Genomic DNA, 7,980 nt, shown 5'->3' on the forward strand with positions numbered 1-7,980 from the left:
GGCTGCCGGTTTCAGTTGGAAAATCTAGGAAAAATACCTTTGAGTATATCAAGAAAAATATCTGGTCTAGGATTCAAGACTGGCAGGAGAAACTTTTATCGAAAGAGGGTAAGAAAATACTTATTAAGGCTGTGGCACAATCTATTCCAACCTATGCCATGTCCTACTTTGATCTTACCAAGGGCTTGTGCGAGGAACTGAACATGATTATTGGGAGATACGGGTGGAGTCAGCAGGACAAAACAAATAAAATTCATTGGCTAAGTTGGGAAAAACTAACTAGATCAAAAAAAGAAAGGTGGGCTTAGATTTTGAGACTTGCACCTATTTAATATGGCAATGTTAAGTCAACAAGCGTGGAGATTAATTACTTTCCCTTATTCTCTCTGTGGGCAAGTCTTGAAGGCAAGATATTTTCCAAATTAAGATAAATTACACTGTTCGCCCCGATCTGGTATTTCATATACATGGAGGAGTGTTTTGAAAGGGGTTGATCTGCTGAAGGAGGGGATCATATGAAGAATTGGTAATGATGAAAGTGTGAGAATTTGGGAGGACCCATGGTTGCCCAAAGGGTTGACAAGAAAGTCGACTACATCTAAGGGAACTAACCTCTTAATAAAAGTTAGTGAGCTTATCAACCCTATAATAGGTGTATGGGATGAACAACTTATTCATGAAACATTTTGACCGGAAGATGCAAATGAGATCTTAAGAATACCAATTGCTAAAAATTTGGAGGATTGGCCTGCATGGTACTTTGATGCAAAAGGTTTATTTTCTATCAAATCTACCTACAAGGTTGCAGTGGCAAGAAGAGATACATTGGCTGGTTGGGATGCTTCTACTTCAGGGACTGTTAGGGATGACAGTGATTTCGAATGGTACAGAATATGGAAACTCAACGTACCTAACAAATTCAAAATGTTTATGTGGCGTTTTGCTCATAACAGTTTACCAGTGCGAAGAAATTTAGCAAGGCGCGGAGTTGTCATTGACACAAGGTGTCCTGTCTGTACAAGGCTTGATGAGGATAGTGGACATCTCTTTTTAAGTGTAAGTATGTTAAATTATGTTGGCGTCTAATGGATATGGAACATATCACGATTCAATTGTTGAATTGTGTTTCGGCATGGAAAACCTACAATATTATTTGGAAGCTAGAAAAAGATACTTAATTGAAGGTTATATTTTTCCTTTGGAGGTGGTGGTCAGCGAGGAACAAGGCCAATGACGGGGGAAGGATGTTGAATGCAGACGAAATTCATAATTCTGTCAACTACATTCAAATGGAGTTTGTAAAACTAAGCGTGTCCGAGAAGAAATCAATTCAAGCTACCAAAGATAATTGGAAGCCACCACCTAAGGACATATATAAAGTTAATATTGACGGAGCTTTTGATCCAAAAATTAGAACAGGAGGTTTGGCTTTGTTGTGCAGAATAATCATGGTGAGTTGCTTGCTGCAGGGGCTGGAAAGATCAACTATGCAGCTTCAGTTCTACACACTGAGGCAATGGCGACATACAAAGGTTTGCTTTTTGCTTCACAATGGGGTATGCCGCGCATCATCCTAGAGACAGATGCTTCTGTGTTGGCCTCTGTTCTTAATGCGAATGGAATTGGTCGAAGTGGTGTTGGTGGCCTCATACGACAAGCCCAACAAATAATGCGATTTGAATTTTCATCATGTGTTATCTCAAACTATAGCAGGTGCTGTAATAAGGTGGCTGATGCTTTGGCTACTTATGGAGTCTGTATGTTGTCAACTGATACTGAGTTGTTAACTAGCTAAAGCCCTGAGTTTGTAAGTGAACTTGTTGCAGGCGATTTGCCTCAATGTTGTGTCTAATGAATATGTGATTTGCCTTTCAAAAAAAGATAAGCCTCATTGCGGAGATGGCAATGGGTACCCGAAACCCGACATGTTTTTACTCTATTAGGGTAGTGTATGGGTCAATTTCTCTATCCATGGGTTTGTTGTTGGGCAAAAAGCTAAACCCAACGGGTTTCTGAGTATGGGTCTGGGGGTGTAGTACTCAAACCCGTAAATCCATGGGTTTTTTAAAACCCGGTCTATGATAACAAAGCATCACAAATAAATCCAGAGTGCTCTAAATTTTCTTAAGTAGAATGGTTCATTTAGTGGCATATGCCCATCCCATATCACATCAGCAGATAAAATAGCAGGAAAATAAAAAGAGAGAAAGAAGAAGTGCTGCCCCCGCCATGCATAGCATGGTCCATCCAAAAGCCAACGGATCGTTCGTTTGGTTGGTGCATGGGCCGAAACGCTGAAAGTGCTCCGGCCCGCTCATGCATCGACACTCTACTCGTTGCTGCTGGTAAGTTTAGTACCACACTGCTTATAGAACACAAACATAGTAAGGAGGTGAACTATAAAGGTGACTAGAGGATGTCAGGATAGATGCAATGCAGTAAGGCATGTGTGCTGACGAATATAACCTTATCTGCTTAGTGTTTGTGATTCAGAATGAGAACTAGAACTAAAATTTGCGTTCAAAAAAAAAGAATGAGAACTAAAATAGAGATTTGAACAATATAATATAAATATGTATATGCTTTAAGTTTATTATTTATACTTATTCTTTTCGCTCGGATATTGTTCTGAATTTTTATTTGGATATTTCTGAGTGAAAATAAAATGTTATAGATATTAGATATCTGATGAATATCAACGATCTTCATATTTAGATATCTAAATTATTTGGAAAAACCTGTTGAAGCCTTCTCGGGCACGGGCAACCAGCGGGTACTCGTTACCTGCTTGGGCACGGGTATGGGCGGCCATTTGTACCCGTCTGCGGGTATAACGGGCATAATTTTTGTTTCGCGGGCACGGGTCCTTAATCCCGGCCTCCCGGCCTCTTTCGTGTTTCGTGTGTCCTTAAATCTGGTCCCTTCGTGAAGGGTCGTTTTTTTTCGTGGGTCGTTTTTTTTTTATTCAGAAGAGTGTTTTTCTCTCATAATTTATCCAGGTTTTTTTCAAAATTCGTACAAGTGAACAGGGGCCGTCGCCTCGAGGCTAACCCCGGAGAAGGGCCCCACGGACCGGAACATCCTGGGTGGAAAGCGGAAGGAAAGAATGCACTGTTGTTCAAGTCTGATTCTTGCCTCCACAATCGCAAAATCAGACGTCCTTAAGCCCTCTTTGTCACTCTCAAAAGAGCATCGGCTTCTCTGACGAAAACACCGCAACGCTACTGTTCGGTTCCTGTAGCCGCAGCCGGTAGAAGCTGCAACGAACACGCCCAAACGCTGCAGCATATGATGAATTATGTGTCAAAGGCTATTTTTGGAGGCCGCTAAATCAGACCGCGGCTTATATTTTGAGATGGCACGAGTACTTAATTGGCTTGAAGAACAATTAACCTTGGTCATTTGTTCAGTATGGTCAGTTTTTAAGCAGCATGAGACAAGATGAATAATACCGACAACTAGATTAAGGTGGCCTGTTTAATTTTTGGATATGAAAGTGCAACTGCAGCCTGCAAAGACAAATGACTAAACAAAGAAGCATAGGCTTACACAATACAGGAGCAGAATACAAGCTTATGCCCTTCGACCAAAAAATTCACAGCCACAAAAACAATCTCAACGGAACACAGCATGTCCTGATTCTTGAATCTATGACTGCGAGTCAAATAATACCATGCATGGTATTTGTTATTTCAGTATTATACAAAGGTACGCTCAGTCTAGAATCATTTAGCTGTGTACATATATTATATATACATGAAATGTGTAGAGTTAACAGTGCCCAAAACATACTAAGTTATCTCAGTTAACACAACTGCTACCCAGTAGATGTGTCTAGACCTCCTCGAGTTGCCACTAGCAATGCCTCATTTCTTCCTAATATGCATGAGGTATTCTAGCAGGGTCATCTGAGACAAAATAGAAATCCAAATACGAGCTCCAAGATATTGTGGGAAAAAAAACCAAAAAAGAAAAAAACAAAACAAAACATGAGGAGCAATTGCGCAGCATCCCCAAATTGACGAGCCAAGAAATGATGCATCCGGACAATAATTTGGTATCTGAGCCAATCATCGCAGGATTTCCCTTCTTGCCTTCAAGTTGGGCTATAATGTTTTGTTCCTCCTATCAACAACAACAACAACAACAAAGCCTTTAATTTGTTCCTCCTATATTGCAGAAAATAAATAATTTAACCAAAGTAAATGCAAAGACTGTCACTACATAAATGGAGACAGGAAGACTAGAGACCAGGCAAATGCAGAAGTAAGACAGTCAACAAATAAACTCATTAAAGTTATTACCTTTCTAATCGCCTTCCTATGAACTTCCCGGAATCAACTGGTATAGGAGATAACGATAAGTAGTCTTGTTGTTTCACTGGCGTTTCCAAAGCATTACTGCTGTGTTTTTTTACTTTCTTGGATTTAACAGGAGCTGACCCAAATAGCTGAACAGTCAAACTGCCACCTGATGAAAAGTAAGTGCATCCTGTTAGCTCGAAGAAATACTTAATTCAGGTTTTCTGTTTCACTATGATCAATTTTTAAGAACAGGTAGCATACGAACAACTTGATCAAGGCTGTGCAAATGCAGACATGCAGTGGCAAAGAACTAAGGAAAGGAACACAAGCTTACATAATACAAGAGCAGCTCCAATCAATGCAGTGTTATCCCATCTTTCACCAAGGAGGAACCAAGCAAAAGCAGCTCCCCAAACTGGCTCCAAGCCGTAGACAATTGCAGTTTCAGTTGCTGAAACATCGCCCATCGCTACCATCTGCACGAGGACGTGTACGTACTCCACATGCTTAAAACAAGCAAGCATTAATCGAGAAGAGCCCTAAAACTAGGGCGCCCGTAAAACTACTAGAACACTCAAAGAAGTAGACTGACCTCTGCCCACATGCATAACACCGTAGAAAGAACTCCAGTGTACAATGCTGGTATCCAAGGAAATGAAGCTGCTGTATCCCAAAGCATACCGAAAGTCCAAGAGTCAAAGCTGGATTCACTAGTATCAACATAGCCATCTTGGAACATACACCAGAGAACAGAGGAGAAAGCGACCACAAGGACCTGGTTATCAGAAGATTTTGTGTTCACAACTTCACATCACATCATAATGGGTAAGATATATAGCAGTATAAAGGATATGAGAATATCTTCACGCAACCTCGAAGCTAAGAAGAGCCAGAAACTTCTTCTTGTCCGTACTCCTTGATATCTGTTCTGTTCTAAGCATATGGATCCCAAAAAATACGGCGCTGAAGAAGTTCAAAATATCACCAACCTTTGAACACAATAAAAGCAGTTCAAGAAATCAATATCATATTATTTTTTATGGCACAAAGCAAGCAATTCATGAATATATCCAAAGACTTGAAATAATGAAATCTATCAAATTTGAGGACTTAAACAGAAGTTTATATGAGAGTGTGACTATTGTTGCGTAATGAACCTTTTGAACAGAAATCAGGAAAGCAAGAAATTGCGCCAGGGATCTTTAACCATTCTGTAAGATCCTGAAAGCTATTGTCACTATAGCCAATAAACTACTATAGTATAAACAATCAGCCAAAAAAAGTTGTTACTTACACAGGGAGGAGAGCCGCCACATTCCAGCAGGCCAATTCCGAATAGTGACACGATGGCTCCGAACCAAGTGAGTTTGGGGATGGAGGCACCAAGAAGGCCATCAATTAGAGGCACAACTATGACCTGTACAGTAGTAGTAGATATTTAGCATTTGCCAGTTCAGCAAAATCACCAAAATTCAGAATACAGTAATAGTAGATATTTAGCATTTGCCAGTTCAAGCCATCTCAGCAAAAACACCAAAATTCAGAATGAACTCGGCGTGAAACAGGATCTACCGTGAAGGCCGTGATGAAGGATGCTCGGCCAGCATCAGATGAGAGCAATCCAATCGCTTGAGCAAGGTAAGCTAAGCTAATCCAGACTCCCAGCTCCAGTCCTGCATAGCGTACACGGCGGTCCCCAAAGGCACGGACCGCGAATGGTACGAAGGGGATGGCTGCAACAACGAACCGCACCATGTTGAAGACCGCAGGCTCTGTCAGGGCTTCGACCTCTTTCAAAACCGGAATATCACTTGCTGGCAGGGGAAAAAAACAGATCAATGGTGAATTACAAAAGGCTCAATTTTACTGGTAATGCCAACCACAGTTCACTATTGTTGTAACAAACTAATCACAGTGGTCGGAGAAAGAATTTTAGCTTGAAGAGTATTTGGAGCTGTACTGCACAGGCGATACACTGCTATTCTTGAACACCAATTAACAATGACAGAATCACGCAGAGTAGAGTTTGAGACCGAGCAGTTGAAGTACGAGCTGGAGCGGTCGGGAGAGAGAGTGAGTGCGAGTAGGAAGAAGAAAAGTTTCGCACACCATAGATGATCGTGAGGGCGTTGAGGATGATGATGCTTCGTGTCTTCTTGGAGGCGAACAGGATCCGCCTCCACACCGGTCGCCCGCGCGCCGGCTTCTTTGTCTCGCCGCTCTTCTTCCTCTCGTCCTCGATCTTGGCCTCCTCCTCGCCGCTGGCGCCGGGCCCGTCGAGCGCCGCACACCGGCAGGGCGCCACGAGGACCCTTGCCCGGCGCAGCGCCGCGGCCCAGCGGGGCTCCGCGACGGCGAGCATCGTGCGGCAGGAAGGGCCCGGGCCCGCCGCTACCGCCCCAGCCCCGCCCGTCTGCAGCGGCAGCGCCCACGACGCGGGCGCGAGGGAAGAAGCCATGCCAAGACCGCTCGAGTCCTGCGCTCCTGCTGCTAGTGCAATGGAGTGAGCAGGTGTAGCGGCCACTGGTATCAATGGTGTTCTCTGACTGGAGAACTCGCAGGAAGAAGGCCTGGGTCGTCGAAATGTCGGAACCCGTTGCCGTTTGTGGTGATGGCGAAGAGCTTCTTGTCTGTGGGGACGAGCGGGCAGAAGACAACAGGAGATTTCATTTTGTGTGGAGGCGTGGAGCGGGGGGTGCGAGTGGGTTTCTGTGGTGGTGGTCCGGTGGGGGCGTGAGATCCTGGAGTTTTGCAGCGTCTCGGCCTCTCGGGACTGTTTCCTAGCGAAAACGCCCGCGTCGACAGGTCTGCGGGGTTCAGATGAGGCCGGGCCCGCGAGTCGCCGTGGCCGCGGAACAGAGCAATCGTCGTCGTCGGGGAGCTACCGAGTACAGCGCATGTGATCCTCGCCTTTGATGTGCGCGGAGCTCCCCACTTGTCGAGCCGTCAGACGCTGTGTTGCGATTAGGACCGTTTGTCTTCAAGCCATGATATTCTCGTGCTAATAGGCAATAGCACTGTTATTTTGGCGGTGTCGCCACGCACAACGGTGCGAACCGTATAGATCGTCTGGGCTATCACCGGCTCGGTGCAGCCTTTGAAAAAGATCTTCGGATGCGCTAGCACAGCAGCCCCACTCTCCCTGTTGTTCTTTCCGGGCTTCCGGCAGTCCTCGTCCAAGAGCCATGAGGGTCTCGATCTTTAGCCATTGCAGCAATGCCAGCACAAAAAGAGACTGCGGCTCAGCGTGTGCGATGCTTAACAGAACTACAGAAATGATGATGGCAATCGGCAAATGAGGGCGCTGGTGCGGAATCTCATGTAAACCTCTCTAAACTTTTATCCTGGATCCGACGTACGGTGGGGAGCTAGGCTGCTGCTGCCGGCATGCACTTCTGCCTCCGCCACGAAACTAATCGACGATGACACAACGGCGAGGGCCATGCCATGCCAGTGGCACCTCATCATCCGGCGTGTCTAGTGAAACACCAAGCATGGTGTGTGAGCTAGCGTCTCAGCCCCTGGCCGGCGTCGTAAACTGCTAGCTAGTACAAAGAATCTTTTTAAAGCCCAAATGCGAAACCTGTCGTCGTGCTTTTGAGACTGAAACCGCAAACCAACAGCTATGGGGGCTTAAGCCCCCCTACCTGTCAAAGTTGAACACGTTGTTGTATAC

The 7,980-nt window shown here is 44.7% G+C and overlaps 1 pseudogene; it reads right to left on the reverse strand.

Annotated features, from left to right (window-relative positions):
- Nucleotides 1-3,720: 3,720 nt before the first annotated feature.
- Nucleotides 3,721-6,994, reverse strand: LOC136538372 (uncharacterized; annotated as a pseudogene).
- Nucleotides 6,995-7,980: the final 986 nt, after the last annotated feature.

The sequence above is a fragment of the Miscanthus floridulus genome, chromosome 2 (assembly GCF_019320115.1).
Source record: "Miscanthus floridulus cultivar M001 chromosome 2, ASM1932011v1, whole genome shotgun sequence".
Taxonomy (NCBI): Eukaryota; Viridiplantae; Streptophyta; class Magnoliopsida; order Poales; family Poaceae; genus Miscanthus; species Miscanthus floridulus.